The following is a 24,470-nucleotide window of genomic DNA, read 5'->3' as shown; positions in this document are numbered from 1 at the left end:
CAGGAAAAGAGATTCCACCTGAACATTAGGAGGAACTTCCTGACAGTAAGGGCTGTTCAACAGTGGAATGCACTCCCTCGGAGGGTGATGGGGGCTGGTTACAGACCGGCACTTGGGACGTCCGCAGGACGTCCCATTTTAAAAAAGGGGCGCCATCTTTACGTATCGGACGTGTCGCGGCGCTAATGATGTCGCGAGTGCACCAGCGGCGCCTCGTGACGTCATTAGGGCGCCGCAGAAAGAAGCTCCATTTTGGAGCTTCTTTTTTTCTCCGCATGGGAGCCGCACAGTGTGGCTGTGACGGCTCCCTTACGGAGCAAACGGCGGCGGCGGCAGACCGCCTCAAAGCGGCGGTCTATAACCCGCCAGAGTCTCCTTCCTTGGAGGTCTTTAAACAGAGGCTGGATGCTTTGATTTGGATTTCCTGCATGGCAAGGGGGTTGGACTGGATGGCCCTTGCGGTCTCTTACAACTCTACGATTCTATGATTCTATGATTCTATATACAGTATTAAAGCATTCATTCTTGCCTGCTTCCTGACTCTGTCAACTACATCAAATCACTAAGAGCAAAGGACAGTAATGAAAATCTCCTGTACTTGTGTGTTAGAGTAGTGCCATTTCAAAGTTTTAGGTATGACTTGTAGCACAATTTCCAAAAAATGCTAGATAGTACTGGTTCAAGCTTTGGACACTTATTAAACAAAGAACTCTAACAATTTAAATGAACTTTTTGCATCATTAAAGATCAAATGGTTTTTATTAAATTACACAGATACCCTGTTTTGATCTCAAAAATGTTTTGTTATGTCCTCAGAAAGGTAATCCAAGGTTCTCTCCCCATGACTACACAGATAATATTTCACATTCTGAAAACATTTAATTAACTTCTTAGCAAGAGGTTGTAAGATATGGAAACACTCAATCATTTGTTGTTATTATTTGTTTTCCTTGGCTGTAGTCACACTGTTGTTTAAGATAAAAGCAGAGGTAGAATTACATGTCTTCTATGATTAAACTGGCAGTTTTGAAATTATAAGATGATTCTTCCATGTTTATCTTTCTGTACCAACAATTTACAAATAAAGAAGCATCATCAAACTATAAACTCAGAATAAGTGGCATAATTTTTTAAAATGCTATGAGTTAATGGAAAACAAAGCAAATTAGTCCTAGTATCTTTTTGGTTTTTAAGATCTATGGCACCTTATGGAGGATTGTTTGAGTGCGTGGTAATTCCCTCCCCCCCAAAAAAAATCTACTTCTGATTTTTAAAAAGAAATACTGTTCATTTTTCATGTTCAAAAGAGGCATTTCCAGTGAGAAGGAAAAAAGAGCTTGGAAGAAGATGTCCGCATTTTGCTCACCACTTAGACTGTGCACAGTGCTAGTCTTAAACTTCCTTCCAGCTGAAACAAAAGTAGCATTCAACCTCACTGAAGCTTTTCTTCCAACTTCTTCCCATGGAGACAGATACTTCTGTGGGCTTTCTCACATGATAGAGTTGCTGCATGATTGCACTGTCTTCGTTCCACATTTGATCTTTTCTTATCACACAACCTTGTGATTCTCCTGTTGTGGCATTGCATTTCCATTGTTATTGGACCACATTTTTTCATTGACGAGAAAAACATCAGCTATTTCTTCTGGTGTGAGCATTTCATTCCTCTGCAGTTCCAATGCTCTAGCAGTGCTATGGTATGAATGAGTATGGCTCTTCTCTTCTCCCTCTTCTTATTCTCAAGCAGGGTAAGGTTATTCCACTTCTGGTGTCTGGATAAAGAGGACATTATGGTGCATAGGAACAATGTTCCTTTTATTTCATTTACTGGTATTTATTTATTTTTTTAAAAAATGTTTTGCCATAATTGCACAATTGTGCTGTCATGATGGGTCACCAGTATTCTGCAGTTATGCCAAAACAATTTAAAAAAATAAAACACTGTGGAATGGAGTATAGTGGACCCTTGTTATACGCTGGGGTTTGGTTCCAAGATCCCCGTGTATAACAAAATCAGTATATGCTCAAGTCCCATTAAATATAATGACATAACAAAATGGTGTCCCTTATAAAAAATGGAAAATCAAGATTTGATATTTGAAATTTATACTTTTTTGAACATTTTCAAACCATATATGCTTGAATCCGTGTATAAAGATCCATGTATAAGATGGGCTGACTGTAAAACAACCAAGGTGAACCAATACTACACTAACAACAGGCACACTACACCAACATGTGGGCAATGGTTACTCCCCATTATGTTTGTGATTTCAATTGGAAGAGCGAAATGGTGGCAGTGAGACATGTCAAAATTGTGCAATTGCACAATTGTGACCCAAAATTTAAAAATAAATAGTATGCATGTGCTGTGTAAGGTAGACACAGAGAAGAAGGCAAGATGAGTGAGGCAGTGTGGAAGACTGATTGTGGAAACATGCATCATGGCACCATAGTGCTGTTGCCGAGAAAGTGTGATAGTTTCCATATCAGTATTTTCCTATTTGTTTAAACAACATGATTGCTGCTGGTGTGGTAAGAATTGTTGATGTGGCTCTTCAGTTCTCCCTATACTCTCAGTCCAGTACAGTCGGCCCTTATACACGGATTTTTTATACACGGATTTAAGCATACATGGTTTGAAAATGTTCCAAAAAAGTATAAATTTACCTTGATGTTCCATTTTTTATTAGGGACACCATTTTGCTATGTCATTATACTTAATGAGACTTGAGCATACACGGATTTTGTTATACATGGGGGATCTTGGAACCAAACCCCAGCGTATAACAAGGATCCACTGTATCTGAAACATTGCCTTCACTCCAGTTTGTAAGCAAGGTTGGGGAGGGAATCCATCATGCTTTGAACCATTTAGCTGAAATCATACAATCATAATATTTCATCTTCAGTTATCTTGTCTTATCAGGAAAGCAGGTGCAACTTCAAAGTACAATGAAAGGCTACATATTCCTGCGGAGATAAACTGTTTTTGACCTTTTCTCTGTGGTATAGAGCTTGTATTGGGTTAATAGTAGCTACAACATACAGTGCTTTCAGTCAGTTAAATAGCTGTCTTGTAATTTTTAACTGATACACATAATTCTATTCACCTTAGCATATAGCAGTGAAATACCTGAATTAGGATCACATTTGACAGTTCTTTTTCTGCAGTGACATAATAAAAATTCTAATTTCCCCTTTCTTGAAAAATAAGAGCATTTTCTAAATAAATAAAATAGTACAAGTAAAATTAGACAACTCTCATTTAATGTGTAATGGACTGAAGCAAATTTATTTCACGTTAAACATAATTCTGATAACCTGGAGCACATTAAACTTTCTTTTGACTTCAGTAGACTTGGGGCATAATAGGATTTGGCTCATTTTTATTTCTGAAGTGGTGAACAGGGAAATACAGAGCTTCTCTTTAAAAAAAAAATCCAGAAACCCATCCCATGCCAATGAAGCTGTTGAAACTGTGTACTCCTTTTGACCTTTTTTGGTATCACTGAATGTTTTTAAAAAAAATTCAGTTAATTTTAAAGGGCTTTTGTGCTTGTCCTCACTACTTATAATAGGCTTTGAACAAAGCATAATGAGTATTGAAAGGTATGTGCGTTTTAAATGAAATTAAGTTAATCTGTGGCTCCATCTCTGTGGATCAGTGCGTGTCAAAACAACATGCACTGCCAAATGAAATGAAGAGGCAAACAGAAAAGATGAGGATTTTAGAAGGGCAACACCTTATTGGCATCTAAGGACTACAACTCACCCAAATATTCCTTCAAGTTCCAAGCCAAGCTATACAAGTGGGTTTTAGTAGACAGGTAAGCTGTATCATCTTTTCTGAAACCTAGCCTGCACTCTGTGTGTCAGGAATCATGCAATTCTTTTAGACACAGCTGGGCATTTTGTTAACTACTAGATATTGTTTGACTAGATGACCTTCCAATTTTTCGGGATATCATTGGACTACAACCTCATTAGCCCTAGTCAGAATGGTCAGTGATAGGTGAAAATGGGAGCTGCAGTCCTGCATCCCAAGAACCATAATTTAACCATCCCTGTCCTTTGGCGGGGGGGGGGGGGGCTCTCCTTGGTCATCCTCACACCATACTTCCAGACATAGCAATCTGCATTCTGAGCTCAGCCAGCTTTCTGATCTTCTTCCCATGTCCCGTAAGACATTCCACTCCTAGATATCAACTTAGGAGACTTCTGCTCATCCTTGATGTTTTTGCTTTCTTGCATTTGACCCCTCAGCTGACCATTAGGGTAAATAGTAGAAATAGTTACACAAGATAGAATCAGCAACTGCAGACAAGCCAAACCACTTTATATTACAAGGAGCAATTTGAAGAAGGTGAAATATACCATCTATTGAGCAATTTAAAGCAGCAGGAAAGCTTTCTTCATGAACTACAGGAAAGTGGACTATTTGGGGCCCCAGTGTGACATGAAAATATAGGTTTGGCAGGTTTGTTGCCAGACTTTCAACAAATGTGTCAAATGTTAAAATGCCTTTTTCTTCTTATTTAATTTAAAATGTAGCTTTGAATTTGAAAAAGTAGCTAGTGATATGTCATTAACCTCCTCCCCCAAGGAACCATGTACTGAGAAAGTTAGATAGCATTTATAGCTGGAGTTGCTTGAAAACAAGCTAAGACTTTTTTTTAAAAAAAAAAGAAGATGTTAATAAAGATATATTAAAAAAAGAAAAAGAAAACAAGCTAAGACTAAGGATTGTTTGAAATAAAGTCTCTTGTCTGCTACAATAATATCATCTTGTGTGAGCAAAATAATCAATAACTCTGCTGCTCCTGTGGTATCATCAAACATTCTGAAACAATGGGCTAGAGATTCATACTTTCCACTTCAAATGGTGGCCTTGTTTGAGTTTCTTATCATATTAAAATGTTTTTCTTCTATATATCGAAGCAAAGTTCCCATTTGAGATTCTGAATAAGCATGAAAATAAGCACTTCATTAAGGGTAACTTGACCATTCAGCAGTAGGCTTTCTTAGGAGAGATGTATTGATATTTGATTGAAAGTATAACTGAAAGTTACTGTATATTAAGTCTAGACATTTTAGTCAAATAATTGACCCCAAAAACCTGGCTCTTAGCCCCCCACCCCCACCAAAAAAATCCCAGCAACAACCATCCTCTCCTGTGTGTTGAGTGGCAAAAGGCGAGAGCTATTCCTGAAGTACCTGAAAGAAGCACTAACCCCCTCTACTCTCTCCACCACATCACCACTTCAGTCCTTTTTGAATGCTGGGTGGGGAAATTATGGTGGAGGCAGCTGTTTGGCACTTGCCCTCAAAGGACTGCCAAGAGGAATTGGGCTCTGACAGATGTAAATAATGTTTGTCAACTTTTCTGGGTTAAAATCAGGCAAAGTTATCATATTAAAGTTAAAGGCTATAAGCATGAGTAATATAGTCATCATTTTCTTTGCTTGGTTTGTCATGTGTGTCCATTTGCTTTGCTGCATCTGTGCCTGGTCAACTCTCCCACAGCACATCACTCAGCCAAAATTTACTCATAGATTTGTCCTCACCCAACCTTCAGGGTGAGCACAAACTGTTATGGCTCCCAGAATTTAGTAAATTCTTTGGCATTGTTTTTCTTTCCATTGTCCTTTACATCCTTTTTGCATGATCCTCAGTTTTACCCTTAGTTTATCCATGGGCCATATCAAAATCCAATGTTTTGGCCCCGAAGCCTGTCCTTGACTTATACATGAGATCAAGTTATAGTCAAGTGTATATGGTATGTACTCAATTAAAGTATAGTATCTAAGTATAGTATATAAAGTGCAGAATATGAAGTATTGTATTTCACATAACATGTAGCCAGATGAAGTATGTTCCTCAGAGAAATTATCTAGAGTGCAATCCTATAGGAATTTGGTCTCATTGGCTGGGATTCATTCATTCATTCATGAATAGCAAACTCCATTCTTCTAGCATTATCCTATCTAGCATGTGTCAGGAAGTCTATAGTCTGAAAAATGTTTAACCTCAGAAAAGATTTCTAAGGGATAGAAAAGTCCCTCGAATTCATATTGGAATGTCAAAGAAGCAGCAGCAGCAGCTTTTCTTCATGTGTGGACTTGTGAAAAAGCTAAAAAAAATGGACTCCAATTCATGAATTGATAAGAGAATGTTATGAAAACTAAATTTTAGCTGCAACTGGAACTATTTCTGTTAGGAATGTTGGATGAAAGATTTAAAAAGACCTGTGTAAGAATACTACAATATATGACAACTTCTGCCAAATTGATTTAAGTCCAAAGATAGAAAGAAGCAACAATCCCTTCTCAAGAAGATTGAATGTTAAACTTGTATGATTTTTTTAGAAATGGATAGATGAAAAAACTTGGTTTCAGTTTAAGAAAGTAATCCCCAGTCCCAGGTTTTGGTGCCTAAATCTTAGGGTCTGAGCAGTTCTTTATTGGCAACCAAAAATACCAATGATAGTGTTTTCTGCTGCACTGAAGGGCCAAATACTGTTTTTAGAAGATTTGGGACAAACTATGTCCCACACAAGAGAAGGAAATGGTGAGAAGGCCCAGGAAGAAATGGCCAGGGAACTGACTATGTTCAAGCATCTTAATAGTTGAATTTTGATTAATTGGATTCACCAAGAAGCTACTAGTTTGTAGCAATTTTTCATATCAATACATTCTGACATGACATTTTGTCAGATGCCACCCTGCATCTTTCAACCCGCTGTATCAACCATATCTACATCTTATTGCTGCTGATGTGAAAAATAAATTGAAGTAACTTGGAATATCTAACTTTATGTCTTTGGTGAAGAAGATAGTGCTGCACAAGCAAAAAGCAGGTTGCACAACAGATCTTTGCTTTCCAATGAATTTGTATCTCCCCTCACCCTGCAAGGACTCTCTTCAAAAATTAAGCAAGACATAACAAACATTTTGAGATGTGTCTTTGGGGCTGCGGTGGAAATGGTGAACTAGAGATTTTTGTGCATGCTATGAAAAAATGTTCCATGTTGTTGTGGCAGATTCATACCACATTCACAGAAAGACAGTATCTAGAATTGTAAGTTTCCCTTGGCACTCTGGACAGGTTTTCTGGATAGTGCAGAAGGTTGAAGGAGTTTGGAGAGAAAGGGAAAGTTCCCTTGTGCAATTTTCCACTAGTGCAGTATTGGATATGTCTCTGGGTGGGCCATTATATAGTAAGGGTAATTATATTTCTTGTGAAGTTACTGTGAGAATGAATCAAAATTAACACCAAGAAGTACTGTGGATTAAAATGTTAGGTGTGTAATATAAAATTGTATTTCCAAGAAAAGCATGCAAAAAACCTTCTCTAAATACTGTGACCTACTCCACCCAAGCTAGTTTTCATTGGAACATGCACAGAGTTTGATTGCCAGTGACATCTGATTTCCTGGCAATTTTAAGTTTCTGATCTTTCTTATGGTGTTACAGCTATGCAAAATGTACCTGTATAAAACTGTCAGGTAAAAAGTGTTTTTACACTCCATATTCACAATGTATATCATATACTACAGGTTGATCTTCTGTCTGCTGGGAGGAAAAAAGGCTAACATACTTGCAGAGGTTAACAGTGGAAATGTTAGCAGTAGTGGTACAATGAAAGGGTTGTGTTTGTAATGTATGAGAAAGTAGAGTGTTCTTGCACATACTTATCTTTCTTCATTTGTGGGAGCCATTGTTCTACTAAGGAAATGTGCCAAACAAAAATGAAAGCTGAATATTCTGAAGAGTGATCATTCTGAACATAATATATAGTTCCACCCTGGAAATGTGTACTGAAACTAGTATATATTTATGCACCCAAGTTTCCTTGATTGTTTTTTTTAAGACAGATTGCTGATTATCACTGAACTCTGTTTCCAAGGTGCTAATGCCAGTAAAACCCTGTGTTCCTTTATTGTACAAAAGCAGTAGTGGCATAGTTCCAATATTTTTGTTCTGCTACCAAACCCAACATGTTACAAGAAATCACTGATGGATGGATGGCATCTGTACATTCTATGCAATATGTATTGAATTAGGGCTGTTGGGAATGACTATCTAGTGACATAAATATTCATTCTTTTTAAAATAACAGTAGCTTAAAGTACTTAAAAGGATAACTGGAAACATGTCCTGTATGTTTTGTGATTTATTCTGTTTCATAATTGCAATTCAGGAGGAATTTAGTCACCCTGAAAGTTTAAAATCACTAATTCAAAATTGTAGAATTTTTTTTTTAACTACACATTAACATTTTCCATTTAACTTTGAAAATTCAAATCTATGTACATGTATAGTGGCTAGTGTAAAATGTTTCTATATATGATTTTGTAGTCTCATTTAGAACTCAGAAAGAAAAATCAGGAATAAATTAGTTTCTTTCTTTGGCAACTAAATTATATGATCTTGCAAACTTCCAATTGAAACAGTTCTCCTCAAAACTAGAATCATGTATGATTATAATACAGTGGGCTCTTCCGTTATGTGGGGATCTGTTCCAGCCCCCTGCCCCAACATAGAATCATAGAATCATAGATGTTAGGGATGATGGGAGTTGCAGCTCTTCTCCTGGCTTTCACTCTCACCCCCCTGGTCAGCGGAAGAACAATCAGCTTGACCAGTAGCTCTGAGAATTGGCTGAAGATGTCTTCTAATCTTCTCTGGAATCTGCTGGTTCTTGTTCTGCTCTCAAGACACCAGTCAACACAGTAGTCTTCTAAAAAGATCTACTTTTATTCTAATATATACACTATGCACAAAACAATTCACTACTCACAAAACACTCCAAAAACTATCCAAACCTACCCACAAAAAACATTGGCAAACATTGCATTATTATAGCCATTGTTAATTACCACCACTTAGTCAGTTTCCACCCAGTGGGCTGTTGTACATTCTTTTGATTTGGTTCTCATAGTTTCAACCATACTATACGATTTCATCATTTCACCTTGTACACTTAATGAATCTCTCAGGTGTTTCCAATTGTTACATTCTATAATTTTGTCCTTGGCATTCAGTGCCTTCTAATTACATTAGCTTTTTCACTTGTGTGGCTTCAATTGCTCTTGCTTAGTCATTGTGACTTCACATACATGTTTTTATTTCTACTACTGTTATGTCCCATGTTGCATTTTCCTTAACATTTTTTCCATTCCCCCCCTCCAGGCCTAAGCATTCTCTAGACTGAGGAGGGGAATCTGGTGGACTGTCAGCTCATCCGTTTGGGGGGGGGAGGAGGGGAGAGAACCATGTAAAGCTTCTCATGATTCTGCTTTTCCAGAATTTGACCCTACCTACCTGGGGAATCCATACTATCTCTGATAAAGATAGAAATGACTCCTTGCCCTCCTGTCAACTAGCAATTTCAAGAGCCAGCTCATTCCTAGGACTCTTCGCTGTCTAAAGTGCTACCTGGAACTAAACAGCATCTCTTTCTTCTGTTGAAGAAAGGAGAAGTGGAGATCTGACAACTTTTCATCCTGTGTTCCTAGAGATCTGATCTGAAAGAAGATTGCAGATGAGAACAGTTTTCAAACTGAGAATAGTTTGCAACTGAGAGCAGTTTGGGGCAGCTGTACACAGGGTTGCTCAAATAGTAGAAATGTGGAGCAGCTGCTTGTGAGGCAGAACGGATGGAGAAATAGAAAAAAAATAGTTTAAGGCACCATACATGCCAAAACATAGAAAGCCTCGGGCTATCCTCTGGTCTCCTAGCTTTTGGCTGTGAATTCAAACTGCAATAACTTAATTTATCGATGGAAGCATCCATGAATAGTTAATTAGTTAGGAATATCTAAAGGTATTGCTATTGATACCTTGAGCAATAATGAAATATTATTTATTTATTATTTTATTTTATTTTTATCCCTCCTTTCTCCCAAGTTGGACCCAAGGACAGCTAACAAAGATTAGTCATTATTAGGGACTAGAAATAAAAGTATTGAACAATTTTCTCTTTGCATGGAAGGATGATGAATTTCCAAAGATTTTGCCCCAGTACAAGATAAAATGAATACTCCTATAGAGTTGCTGCTTGATATTTACACATACCAAAGAATTTTGAGAAATCATTCTGCACAGAAATATGCATTTATTTATTTATTTCATGAAACACAAAATGATAAGATATGGCTTTATATTTTTGGGGGGGGGACCCACATGTATTTCTGTGCAGAATGATTTTCCAAAACACTTTGGGATGTGAGCGTAGTGGGGGGGGGGGACTAAGTAAATATATACATTTTTCAACTGGTGCAATTTCTTTCCCCAGGAAACAAAATAAATACAGTGGACCCTTGTTATACATTGGAGTTTGGTTCCAAGACCCCCGTGTATACCAAAATCCATGTATGCTCAAGTCCCATTAAATATAATGACATAGCAAAATGGTGTCCCTTATAAAAATGGAAAATCAAGGTTTGATATTTGAAATGTATACTTTTTTGAACATTTTCAAACTGTGTATGCTTGAATCCGTGTATAAAAAATCCATGTATAAGAAGGGCGGACTGTACAGTCAGCCCTTCACATTCACGGACTTGGCATTCACAAATTTGGTTATTCATGATCTGCATGTGAGCCACTCCTACCTCCTCCTCCGATGCTTGGGACAACAGGCATCGGAGGGGAGGTGGGTAGGGGTGTTTCTTATTTGCAAGTTTTCCATATTCGTGGGGGTCCTGTTTCCCTAACCCCTAACCCCGTACAGTTGGCCCTCCTTATCCAAGGAGTCTTTATCCACAGATTCAAGCATCCACAGCTTGAAAATATTAGAAAAAAGTATAAATTCTAAATAGCAAACCTTGATTTTATATAAAAGAAACTATTTTACTATGCCATTGTATTTAATGGGACTCTAACTTCCACAGATTTCTTATCCATGAGGAAACCTGGAACCAAACCCAAGTGGATAGCAAGACCCCACTGTATTATTTCCATTGCTATTAGGGACTTTTGTGTATGCTGGAAATAGAATGGGGATTGGAACGGGGAACCTAAAAATGAGACATCTTAAACTCTGACTATTTTAAATGTAAGTAATAGACAAAAACATAAAAAGAAGGGACCTGGGGAAAGAGGGAAAAGTGAGAATTTTAAAAGCTACACAAAGTAGCAACCTCAAGACAACAGTCTACTTGTCTACTACAAGGTCATCCGGAGCAGAGCAGAGCACCTAAGTGTAGAGATTCATGGGTACTTTGATAGGGGCTAAAACTGTACAGAATCTGGATATACAAGGCAGTGAGGGTTTACTAAGGCCAGAGGTAAGGAATGTTTGGCTCCCAGGGTCACGTCTGTGATATCCCAACATCAGAAAATGATTTATGAACTCAAACATACTCAAACACCTCCTATTGTATCAACTTGCATAATAGTCGCTTGCCTCCCTGGATGAAGATTAACCATCCATTATGAAGCCAAGCCCTCCCTCCAGTCCATCTGCCTTGGTCCAGGCCTTGGAGGTAGAGAGGAACTCCTGGACCTCATCCCCTTCCCCACCACTACTCCCTTCTCCTTTTGTGTGGTGTCTTTTTAGATTGTAAGCCTGAGGGCAGGGAACCGTCTAATTAAAAAGACTGTATGTACAGTGCTATGTAAATTTACAGCGCTTTATAAATAAAGGATAATAATAATAATAATAATAATAATAACAACAACAACAACAACAACAACTCCTGTTGGAAAAAGTGGCTCTCTGGGGCCTAAACTGGTTGGGGGTGGGGCAAACTATGGTGAAATATTTCCCAGTGCATACTAAAGGACATCAGAGATATTTGGGTTTTTTAAAGTTCATAACAAAATTTGGAAATGTGGCTGCCTTGGCTCCCCCAAGAGCTGTCCACCCCTTATTTAGGCAATGTAGCAAGGTAGTTCAAGATGAAGCAAGCACAGGACTCTGCAAATGTGGATGAAACACCAGAAGAGATATGGATGGATTTGTTAAGTTTGATTCTGCTCAGCTTCTGATATTTCCAATTTTATTTTGCATCAATTCATGAATTTTTCCTAAATGTCTGTCCATAAATCACACATGGTTCTATCCTGAAATAATAATGGATCTAGCTTGGAGAAGAGGTTATGTTGTTCCCTTTCCCAGTTCACATATTGCATTTAACATAGCATGACATGAAACAGTTTTAGTTGTAATTGCTTTCTTAATTACGTTTTGCAAAATAGATGAAGCAAAAGATTATTCCCTAGTATGTTCCATAACTGGCAGAGCAGTATGCATACTCTCTTGTTCACATTATAAAATCACTAACACTTTTCTATGTCAGCATGTGGTCTCCCAGATGCTTTTCTTCTGCATATCCCATCAGCCCTAGGCTGCATAGCTTATATAGTCAGCTCCCATCATCCCTCACCATTATCATAAGAAATATCTGAAGGGCTACATTTTGCCTACTATTCTAGGTTTCTTAGCAATAAACTTGTAAAAGATTTAAGAATATATATCACCCTGTTATTTCTACCCCAGCTTTATTCACATATGTATCTACTACAACTATTTTTAGTTATTTTAATAATAATAATAATAATATTTATTTGTATACCGCCCTCTGGCAAACCAATCCGGGCGGTTAACAACAGTAAAATATAAAATATGACAGTTAAAAACACTTTATCCCTCCCCCCCTTAAGACAATATTAAACAGTATAACATATTAAAAACACAATGTCAATGCATAAAAACAACAATTAAAAACTAAAAACCCTGATATTCCTCTGTTGATCCTCGACCATCACTAAGATGGGGCCACGGGAGGAATGAGGGAATCAGGAACCTGGGCCAGGATGGTTAATCTGGAAAGGCCTGCCGGAAGAGATCCATCTTGACCACTTTTTTAAAGCTGTCTAATGATGTTATCTGACGGATCTCATCCGGCAGGTCGTTCCAGAGTTTGGGGGCAACAGCAGAGAACGCCCTCTGGGAGGTCGCCGCAAGCCTAGATTTTAGAGGCTGTAGTAAGTTCCTCCCAGAGGACCGGAGAGCGCGGGGAGGATTGTACGGGAGGAGGCGGTCCCTAAGATAGCTTGGACCCAAGCCATTTAGGGCTTTAAAGGTGATAACCAACACCTTGTACTGGGCCCAGAAGCTGATAGGCAGCCAGTGGAGGGACCTCAAAACCAGAGTAATGTGGTCCCTCCTAGATGTTCCTGAGACAAGCATGGCTGCCATATTTTGAACCAGCTGTAATTTCCGAGTCAAGCACAGGGGTAGCCCCATGTAGAGTGCATTACAGAAGTCAAGGCGTGAGGTTACCAGCGCGTGCACAACCGTCTCGAGATCCCTTACTTCCAGAAAAGGGCGCAGCTGGCGTATCAGCCGAAGCTGATAACAGGCACTCCTGACCGTCGCATTTACCTGATTTGTCATCAGGAGCGACGAGTCAAGGAGCACCCCCAGACTGCGAACACAGTCGCTGGAGGAGAGTGTGACCCCATCCAGGACTGGAGGTTGCAACCCAATTCTTGGTTTCGGGGCCGCTACCATGAGCACCTCCGTCTTGTCTAGATTCAGTTTCAATCTGTTTTTCCTCATCCAGCCCATTACCGCCTGAAGACATTCATTGAGAGAAGAGATGCCATCGGAATTCGAGGCCGACGAACGAGATACAGAGAAATAGATTTGGGTGTCATCAGCGTGCTGATAACACCCAGCACCATGACTCCATATTATCTCACCCAGCGGCTTCATATAGATGTTAAATAACATCGGGGACAAAATAGCCCCCTGAGGAACCCCACAAGTGAGGTACCTCTTACTGGAGCTACAGTCCCCGAGTAGCACCCTCTGAGACCTGCCCGAGAGGAAGGACCTGAACCACTGCAGAGCAGTGCCCCCGATACCTAACCCCCTCAGGCGGTCCAAGAGGATGCCGTGATCTATAGTATCAAAAGCCGCTGAGAGGTCTAAGAGCACCAACAGGGTCACACTCCCCTTGTCAATGCTCAGACGCAGATCGTTGGTCAAGGCAACCATGGCAGTCTCAACCCCAAAGCCTGTCCTAAAGCCAGTTTGAAATGGGTCTAGATAATCGGTTTCATCCAAGACAGCTTGGAGCTGAAGGGCAACCGCCCTCTCGATCACCTTGCTCAAAAATGGCAGCAATGACACCGGCCTATAATTCTTCATATCCAGGGGGTCTAGGGAAGGTTTTTTCAGGAGTGGCCTAACTGCCGCTTCCTTTAAACAAGATGGAACATGTCCTTCCCTGAAGGATGCACCGATGATATCCGTGAGGAATCTCATCAATGCATCCCCCCCCCTGGACGGCCAGCCATGATGGGCAAGGGTCGAGAATTTCTGATTCATGAATAAACTGTACATGTAATTGATTTAACTTGTTGCGGTTTTTGTTAGCTGCTTTTGAGTTGGCTTCAACAGATGGCGATCTTGTGAACGAGGCATCTCCAAATCTCACTACCACTATGTTCAGGTCCTGTAGGCTCAGGCCCATGGTTCCTGACTGAGTCCATCCATGTGTTGTGAGATCTTCCACTGTTTCTACTGTCTTCTATCTTTCCTGGCATTATTATCTTTTCTAGTGAGTTGGCTTGGCTCTGGGGTTGGGTTGCTTCCCCTTGGCATGCCAGAAAGGAAGTAGATATGCATCTGTTTCAGCATATATGGCACTATGCAAAATAGTGCATATACAGCACTATGCTGCAAATCAGGGTTGTTGTTTGCCCTCAACTTGTTTCTGATTTATGCGGTTCTGGATTTTGGTGCAGCCTGGTTGGCTCCCTAGATGCTGGCATGTCCATATGTTTATTTGTATAGCACTCCAATTAATTCTAAATAAAAAGTGACCTAGATTTAGGTGAAATAAAGAGGAGGGATATCATGCTGAAATCATTTGAATACTCAGTGAACATTTCCCCTCCAATTTTAATTATGTCCATAATGTATGTGGCAATTGAAGGGTAGAAGGAACAGTGCAGCTGAATGACTTTCAAAAGCAATTTTATATCACAGCTAAAGAAAGACAAAATCTATAACATTTTAAAAGGTTTAATTAAGCATTTTAGAAGAAGAGTAGTGAGATTTATCATTTTCCCCTGCACCGTTATAATATCCATGGGAAGCTAAGTACATAATTTCTGTTATAACACATGAAAAATGAGTAAATTTATTCAAAGATTGCAGATAAGGCATGATTAATTCTTTTATTGCTTGTAATAATGGTATCTAGATACTAGAAAACTCTTCATTTAAACCAAACTACACATAAAAGAAGAATATAGTCAAACATGAACGTTGGATTTCAGGAAAACTGATTTTATCAGGCTCAGGTAATACTGGGCAGAATCCCATGGCTAAAGATGTTAATGGGAAAAGACACCCAGCATTGGTAGGACTATGAAGAAATAGTTGCTGAAAGCACTATTACACACAATTCCATGGATTTGAAAAATGGGAAACATCTGAAAAGCCCATGTGGCTGCATCATAACCTTGAGCAGAAAGTGAAAGAAAAAAAAGAGCATGTATACAGAATAGAAGGGAAGATGAATCACCAAGATGTGTATACCAAGCAGGAATAGTACAAGTAAAGCTAAAGTTCAAAATGATCAGAGACTGGCTAGGATAGCAGGAAGCAACAAAATGTTGCTTCAGTTTCACCCCCCAAAAAAGGACTATGGGACTATACAAATGAGCAGCATGTAACCGCCCCTTTACTGGCTGGATCAGGGCTGTGGCAACCTCACCTCATGGCCCCCAATCAGGCCTCTGGAGATCACAATAGCAGCTCCTTTTTGCACTCTCCATGGGGTGCCATAGCCGCAGCGGTGCGGCTTTATGACGCCCCTTCAGAGCTGCATCATGGGGATGCAGCACCAAAGGGGCATCATGATGGTGCATGCCATGTAGACCAGTGCATGCCAAATTGGCACCCTAGGGGTGGGGTTAGGGCATCCAGCGTGCAGACGCTGCACCCTAACTCCGCCCAGAGGCCAGCACAAAGTGCTGGTCTGTATAGGCTTTATGTGTATCAGCAGAGATCTAGACAAGGAATGCATATTGCAAATCATGACTGGTAGGAGAAAGTCAGGAATGACCTATTTAGGAATCACCTGCTTAACCTAAGTGAGTTCATATATGATGCAGGTTCAGATGAACTACATTCTATGCAGGAACCTGCTGACATACAAAACCACTTGCCATCATTTTTGAGAAATCTTGGAGAAGTTCCAGAACTGGAGATTTGTAAACATTGACCCTCCCTATTAAAAGTAAGTAAAAAAAATCCTAGGGAACTACAGGCCAATCAACCTGACCTCATTACCAGGAAAATATTAGAATGGATTATACAGCAATCCTTGTGCAAGTATCTTGATGACGATGCAATGATCAGTAGGAGCCAACATGAGTTTGTCAAGAGCAAATCCTGCCAAACAAATCATCCATTTTTTTAACCGCTCCACTAGTTTAGTAGATGTTAGACATGTTGTGGATTTATTTGTATTTGAGCAAAGTATTTGATAAGGTCTCCTGTAATGTTTTGATTGGAAAACTGATTAAATATGGAAGAGATGGAAGGATTATCAGATGGATCCATAATTGGTTGGAAAACCATGCTCAAACAGCCATCATCAATGGCTGTGCTTCAAACTGGGTTTTGTCCTAAGGCTATTTATTACTCTTCAACATTTTTATCAGTGACTGAGATAACTCCTGGCTTTTGAGCCAGGAGACATAGTAAAAAATACTGAAGGAGGTCAGGAATTGATGATGAGTTTGGGTCATCAGTATAATCCCATAGGTTCTGGGCAAATATCACTCACAGATATCTCTGTATAACTGTAAACTATACATGAGCTAAGGAAATTATTAAATGGGATTATATGATGATAATATGCATTGCACGTGGCACTCATAGGGAGTAAAACCATCTCCTCATATAGTCCTTGTAACCTGTAACCAATATGATTTCCTAGCAAATGAAAAATTGTAGGTGGGGTTTGTGAGAGGGGGTGATGCACCATAGCTGTGTGTATTACCTGCTTGAACCAATTTATTTCCATTAAATAAACTGTTACATCAAAGCATAGCTTCTCCTCTTCTTTAGCCCCCCTTTTTCTTCTATTTCAAAGTAATACAGGTTTTGATATACCAATGGCACCTTTATCACTGACCCTTACAATTGATAAAGACAAATAGAAAATCTAATGAGCTGTGATGGACAAGTAATCTTGCATCTGATAGCTTCTACATGTGTCCCTGGTGAAATAATCTTTCTTGTTTTCTTGGCTGAGTGCATAGTCAGCCTTTGTAAAACAGTGTTTATTTAGAGAATTTGAAAAGACAAAGATATCAAGGAGTGATGGGTGGTTTGGCTAAGGTCTTGTAGCTATGAATGTGCAGAATGGCAGCAGAAATTTTATACCAGTACTATTCAGAGTGGTGGTCCTTAGACTAGTGGTGGTACACAAGCTGCCAGTCTGCAAAGTTTCCAGTTGTAACCAGTGGTACAGTATTAGTCCCAAGCACATTAGAAAGAAATAGTTGCTTGTCACCAACCTCAGAGAACTTGAGAAGCATCAGGCACTTGAGCTACTTTTTGTTTTGTGCTAAAAACATGAAACCATACCAATTTTCTGGCTTCAACTATCAGTTTGTAAGTGGAGAGAAAATAGGTTGGAGCCGAGATGCACTATTCCTATTCCTATAAATGGGTGTGTGCTAGTTATATTGTAACAGATATTTAGGATTTGGAGTTTCCTGCTTGCATGAACCTGCCATACATTGAGGATACTGACAAAACCCAGAAAAGTGAGCAGTGTATTTCTGCTTTTTGTCAATGTAGCCTGGATATGTAGAGGTTTCAGTAGTTCTGATGAGAAGTTTATATACTGCTTACAGATGTGCTTTATATGGACAACATGTTATAGGTTTAAACTGGCAGGTAATTCATGCAAATACTTGTGTCTTGTAGTAATTCAATTAATTGCACAAAAATGTGTATCTGTTGGTATGCAGGAACACAGAAATATCTTTGGAAATACTGAGACAGGTTCTACATGTTCCTGTTGCTATTTATCCTTTTTTGTGAGGTTTGTTTTGTGAGCTCTGTTTAGGGGCCAGTTAGATTGAAGTCCTATACAGGTATTTAACACAACAGTAAATCAGGTGTCAGCTCTCAAAGTTCCTGTTACTTGTTAATATCTTGATATATTTTACTATAAAAAAGATGTTATAGTGTAACATATGCATTTGCACATTCTCAGGAAGTTTGTAAAATACTGTTCAATGTATCTATTTATTTTTTTACTAAATTTTTGAGAAGAAGCATTATAGAAGCTAAATCCTAGCACAGGGATGGACATTTTATGGCCCTTCTGATGGTTTTGAACTAGAGCTCCCAGAGCCATTAGCTCTGCTGGCTAGGGCTTCTGGGAGCTGCAGCTCCACAATTTCCACTCCAGCTCTAGTGGATGATCCTAAGTGTTTTTCATTGTTGCTGATGGCCTGTGATTTGGGCTGCTCCAAATGACTATTGAATGAGCTTATTTCAAAGCATGTTATCCTTCACAATTGTGGGTGCAGAAGCTAAACTTTGTGGGCATGAAAGTCAACAGTGATTTTCATGGCAGACAGAACTGGCATGGCAAGAGGTTGAACTGGATGGCCCTTGTGTTCTCTTCCAACTCTATGATTCTATGATTTTATGTAATAGTAAACACTGTACATTATAATTTGTAATAAAGAGCCTGGCTGGAGGTAGGAAATGGAACCTCTGACTAAGGTATGTTTAAATACAGAAACTTACTAATCAGGTCATACTACAGTCAGATGTGGTTCTAAGTAGCAATGGGACAAACATTCAAGCAGGTGCACTTGGTTATGTGAACTCACATGCTTGAATACCAAGTAAAATGGAGCCCATCTTAAGGAAGGCGCCCAACTTGGTTTGCTTGTCCCTACCCTATCTTTTTTCATTTGCTCAAACCTCTTCTTGATTCAAACGTGTATGTGTGGGGAACCTCAAATTGTGGGTGGAGAATTATAGAACACAAAGAGAAAGAATCCAGCAATGATAGCAGACACCTTGCGTGTCCTGCCCCATCCTGTCCACTGGCAATAATCATTTATTTTCAAATGAGTGTCACATTTTGCATCATCCATTGTGCCTGGAGTCCTCCTTGACCTGCTCCTATGGCGACTGGGACAGTCAGCAAGTGGCCATTTCCCCCCATTTCCCCTCTACTTGTGCTGTCTGCTGCACAAAGAATCAGTGTGGTCTGTGGTTACACAATCTCACATTGGTGTGAGTGGCATTGGAAAGCTAAGCAGCTCCATCAGCTTTTACCCATTCTTTGTCCCAGATTATCTACAAATCAAACATAATCTGCTGTGAATGTGTAGTTTTCCAGGTTTTGTTATTGCCAACCAATTTTGGGTGGAATAATCTCCCCCCACCCTTACAAGATATGCTAATATGAATCCCTTCCCTTTATCTACAATTGTATGTGCATGTGCATCCCATCCCCACCACACACCACATCCTTCTGTTTTGTTTTGTTCAACATCCAGCCTGATGGAGAGTTCTGTAGAACTCAAAGAGCTACTCATAGCTTTGTGATATTTTGCTTATTTCTCTTACTGTAACATCTTATGTATGTTAGGGGAAAGAGGGGGAAGTTGTAAACAGATATTCAGTTACTGGTCAATAAAATTGCATTTTCATTTAAAATCTTGTTTGTGAACTTCAATTTAAAAATATTTATCTTTTACAATGCTACTTAGAGACTGTAAACATATATTCCATTGAACAGAAAAAAGTAATGGGCATTGTGAACAGCATAGTGCCATAAACAGTCTAATAGTTAAAATAATAACCATTGAGTTCTCAACTGAAGTCACTACTTGATTTAATACACTAACAATAGATTTTCTTTGGTTTCTCATATAACATGGTTGAGCAAAGCACAGATTCATGATTTCAGAAGAGAGTTATGTTTATACTCACTCCTGGAGGGAGTGAGGGGGCGGGTCCAACACCATCGGACCTGCCCTGAAGAGACAGAGCCCTCCCTCCATGGCCAACTGTCATCATTCAGCCTGGAGGGAGTGAGGGGGTGGGTAGGGGCTAATTTTGTATTGCAACTTTTACTGTACACCGCTATGATCATTGCGGAATAGAGGTCTATAAATAAAACATTATATTATTATTATTATTATTATTATTATTATTTACTTGGCTTAGTTCTGTTGCTTTCATTTCTATGCTTGATTTCTTAGAAAGTGCTGGTCAGTGTTCCTTTTGTGGTATTTTGTAATTTAAAGACATACATCTTAGCTTCTGCTGCCAAAACCCAAGGAATCTTTGGCTAAATCTGTGTCAGTCTGATAGCAAAATAAAACATATATGCACATATGAATCACAAAATCTTAGAAATGGTCTTTTGCCATAGAACTGCAGCAGCACACAACAGCAGTAGGGTGTTTAGGGCCTTGTTCCCTCGACGTTTAAATTAGGATCAGGATCTGGGTTAAACGGGCATGGTTCCCACTGAATCCAATTTTAGAAATCGATTCAGAAAGGGGGGGGCGTGCTTTTCAACCATTTTTGACCATTTAACCCGTGTCAAAAAGATGCTGAGAAAATGGGGTGTTTTTTGGGCTGAATCTATTTTTTTAGAAATAAATCGGTTCAGCCCAAGTGGGAACCAGGCAGAATCCGTGGCCCAACCTCCATACTGACTTCTTTGACTGCTGACTGACTTCCCTGTGCCTTTTTAAAAATTTCCAGGGGAGGCTAGAAAGGATGTCTCCGAGAAGCCGGAAGCCTTGCAACCTCCTTCCTGGCTTTCTCCCAGCTGCTCTGTGACCTCCTTCCAGCCTCCCCGGCCATGGGAAATTTAAAAAAAAGGCCGCAGGGAACCCAGTCAGTGGCCAAAGAAGCCAGTAAGGAGGCTGGGCCAGGGATTTGTGGGCCAAGAGAGGCCAGAGTCAGGCCGGGCAATCAAGCTGCCCCCCCGCGACTTACCGATTCCTGAACTGATTCCTGAAATCGGCGCAAACATAGTGGGATCTATGTTTTTTCAGAACTAGTTTCAGGAATCTGTTCAGGAAACTGATTTTCCAGTAAGTGGGAATGGGCCTTATGTGTGGCTTTCTAGTAGGTTAGGGAGAAGGGAGACAACAAGGAATCTTATTCTCCAGTCCTCCATTAATGCAAGTTCTCCAGAGTACATATACCTTTTTCTCACGTGGATTCTCAGCTCCATCTCAACAGGGCTGACTCTTCTGAATATGGAAAGTGATGTAAGTGTGGCATTGCTAATTCTGTTATGGTAAAGATTGTTAGAGATAAAGTTAAGCATTCCCTTGCTTCTGTTCATTATTTGTGTGATAGATTTTCTCAGTCACATAGGTTTCTCTGTTCATTGATTAGTATTTTTTGTCTGCTAAACATTTAGTTATTATACCATATGGGTAGGAATAGGCTTCTGGCACTAGCAGCAAAAATGTGATCAATATTAAACAATGGTTCATGAAAGGTCTGCATAGATTGTGTGGTATTCCTGCTGGTTCAGTTTCAGACACTGATATTGTTGTTCCACTTGTGCAAACAAGTAACATGAGCCCACATTTTCTCTGATTTTGAGTTTGTTTACTCAAACATTTATACAAGTAACATGGTCACTTACATAACACTCAGAAAAAGAAGAAACACTTCAACTAAAAAATAACAAAAACCTAAAACAAAAGACGTTCAAAGAGGACATATTTTCATATTTGTCTTCCTTGATTATTCATTTTGCTGAATCATCTTGTACTGTGTATTATTTTTACTTCAAGTAATTCAGGATGGTCAGATGACTTCAACCATTATTCACTATTTTTACACTGAACAGCTCAAATAGTATCTTTATTAATAGCTTGACACCAGCAACCTGGCTGCCACATGATTTGAAAATCTGGCCACAAATGCCCCCGGGAATGGTGCAATGTATTGCCACTACTCCTTTTCCACATGGTTATTGTGCAGAAAACAGCCAGCTGACATGTGGATAGCCATCTTTTTTCCCAATTCTATACTCTGACCAGTAATTGTACATCAACATGGTATGGGGTATTTGCCACCTTGTCTCAAAACATGCAGCAATTCATATTTGGAGGCACAGACCTAATCTCCGCTTTGCACTCAGACTGTTGTTTTGGCCAAATGTCTGTGTTTAATCTTGCTTTTCAAATTGAGGAAGAATTTTTAGAAACTGGAGAAAATGTACACTTTGGAAATACCTTGCTATACATTCAGAAACCACCCAATATCCTACAGGATATTCTAAATAAACTCAGTTATATGATGCATCATTGTATATTTCCTGCATTGGAATTACTGTGAACTTCAGCCTGTATTTAATTTAATTTAATATTAACCACTAAAGCTACATTTTTCTTCTCAGTGTTTTTGTTGTTGTGACCTGCTGTACTAAAAATGAATTAAATTTAATGCATGTTGTGTGAAGGAATATATTTGCAGGTAGAATGTGTAGTGACTAAATTAAAGCTGATATTTTGTAAACAAATACACTTATTAGGCAAACTGTATGTGGTACATTGCGAAATGTAACAAGTGAAACACATGAACCTTGGCAAAACTGTCACTTGGTGAAGCAAACAATGCTTCCACAGTGAAGTCTTAAAACAAAGAAAAGCCAGCATCAACAGTAACAGGTAAAATGTGATTCTGGGACTTGTTTGAGAGATTCTTGAGAATTATTTACAAATGTTTTTCTCAGTATATATTGATGACATTTGGTGAAATAAGAATCTTGACAACAACCACACACATTTAGAATGGAATATTATTATCAGAGGCAGGAAGTTAAGCAACTGGATGATGACATGGATGTAAGGAAAATATGGCAAAAACCTACTTCCTTTGAAGAAGTTATTTTCATGAAGATATTTTACCACCACCATTTCCTGCAGTATTTTAGGGTAGTTGCAAAGAAGTAGTTACAGATGTGTGTTTTTTGTAAAATGAGGACATTACCCTCCAATAGGAATGCTGCCTTTACATGAAATTTTCTTTCAGTCCCCAAATCTCTAGTATTGCAAAATTACGCTGCCCGACTTACCAGGCCTGCATTGTTGCTGGGGCGAAAGGCACCTTAGTCTCCACTATTGCAGAGGCCTGTCTCACCCTCGCAGTTTTTGGGCTGGTGGGAAGGCCTGCCATTGGCTGCTGGGGTGGAAAGGGTGGCTCTTTTGCACTGGGTGCTGGGACTACATGTCCCAGCTTGCATTACACAAGGGAAGAGGCCATGATTGGCTGGCTAGGTTCCCAAAGCGCAGCCTATTGGTGGACTGGCCAATTTAAGGTCGCATCACGCACCATCTGGCACCGTTTTAGCTCTGCTCTCACACCCTCCCTCCCTTGGGTAGGGTGTTTTTGTCACAACTTTGTTTTAGGGTGGCAGAATAGGTCCTGGATCTGGTGGGCACAGTTTCCGGGGCTCTGTAGGATTGGATCGGGTGTCCATTGGACCAAGGAGCACTGAGGGCAGGCGGTGTGGCCATTATGGTGGCCACATCGAGTGAACATCTCCCGGTGACCAGGAGCTTATTGGAATATGTGACTGACAGGTTGCATATATGCGAGAGGGCATTTCTGTTGCCCCTATGTCATCCAATGCTTGGTTGTGACCAAGCAACCTTACATCAATCAACCGGGGTGTTGATTGATATTTCCAGATCCAGACCTTATGCTTTGGGCCAACCCTACCCTTTGTGCCGTTTGCTAATAAAGTTGTGGCCTTTTCCTCCAATTCTGTGTTGTTGTCTTATTGGGCAGCTTCCTTCCCACAGCAACTGAGACACTTGTTTGTATGTTTGTATTGTTTGTAAAATTGTTGTATGCAGAGCTCTTATATTTGCTTGATTTGTGTTCCTTTGGTATCTTAGGGTGCATCTAGACTGTAGAACAGGGGTAGGCAACCTTTTTGAGCCAGGGGACGGGTTGGTGTCCCCCAGACAATGGGGGGGGGGGGTAAGCAAAAATAAAAATAAATAATTAAATAATATAGGACAACATTTTCAAATGTAGGACACATTTTTTAAACATGGAGGACATGCGAAAAAATTTGATGATTTTTAAAAAATGTTAATATAAATTCATGTTTCTTAGGCATGATCAAAATGGAGGACATTTGGGCATTATTCCTAGACCCCCCTCCCCCCATTCCAAACAGCACATTTGGGCATTGAACATGGCTTTACTTCAGATGGCCTCTTGCATATTTCAGAGGCTTATTGCATAACCAAACTCTTTGGGTTTCACACTGAACATGGGTTCACATGGCTATGCATATTGAACATGTCAAGGTGGTTTCACAGTTCTTGCACCAAGTGTCCTTCTCAGAAGTGTGTACTTGGTCAAGGGACTGTGGTTTTTCTTCACTACGCATGAGTTTGTAAAAATCA

The 24,470-nt window shown here is 39.6% G+C and overlaps 1 protein-coding gene across 1 annotated transcript in view; it reads left to right on the top strand.

Moving 5' to 3' along the window:
* Nucleotides 1–24,470, top strand: part of CHRM3 (cholinergic receptor muscarinic 3) — a 397,697-nt gene that overhangs the window by 149,293 nt on the left and 223,934 nt on the right.

Source organism: Sceloporus undulatus, chromosome 1, assembly GCF_019175285.1.
Source record: "Sceloporus undulatus isolate JIND9_A2432 ecotype Alabama chromosome 1, SceUnd_v1.1, whole genome shotgun sequence".
NCBI lineage: Eukaryota > Metazoa > Chordata > Lepidosauria > Squamata > Phrynosomatidae > Sceloporus > Sceloporus undulatus.
Note: the sequence above shows the minus strand (reverse complement) of the source record. Positions and strands in the feature narration are given on the sequence as shown.